The following is a 626-nucleotide window of genomic DNA, read 5'->3' as shown; positions in this document are numbered from 1 at the left end:
TCCCTTTATCCAAGCTACCCAAGATTAAAATCAATCTACAGAGCTTTTTCTGAACAGACACATTACAAGATTTTTTTTTTTATTTTCCTAGACTGCTCATTTCTGACTTCAGTTTCGTAAGATCTTAATTAATGATTAACCCATCGTAAGGTTGAAATATGCAAGTCATTCTCAGGATATTAACATAAACAACAGCAGAGCAATGCAATTGTTCTTTCAAGATGACCTTGTTGCCTTGGGAATGTCAGGAGCTCTGCTGAGGCCTTGGGCACTGTGACAACTCAACACACTGCCAAGTCGATCCCATTCCCTTTCTGAACGTCTTTCTTGGTGATCTTGAAGGACAGACATGCACTTCCCTGGCTGGTATCTGCATAAATCACTAAAAACCAGCTTTGAATTTCTTCAGGAAACACCACCCATTAACACAACTATGACACAGCTACTATATAAATATAAAAGATGGAAATTCAAGTGGATTAACCACTCTGATATTGCAACATCTCATTTATGTAAGCACTAGAGCTCAAAATATATGCTAAATGCATTTTTGATACATCTGAAAAGGTATAGGCGGTACCTCATCTCCTTCTCTGTGGTTGGTGTTACACCCCTAATGTCTCTGA

This window comes from Phaethon lepturus, unplaced genomic scaffold (assembly GCF_000687285.1).
Source record: "Phaethon lepturus isolate BGI_N335 unplaced genomic scaffold, ASM68728v1 scaffold20163, whole genome shotgun sequence".
NCBI lineage: Eukaryota > Metazoa > Chordata > Aves > Phaethontiformes > Phaethontidae > Phaethon > Phaethon lepturus.
The sequence above is the reverse complement of the archived record's forward strand: the minus strand, read 5'-3'. Positions refer to the sequence as shown.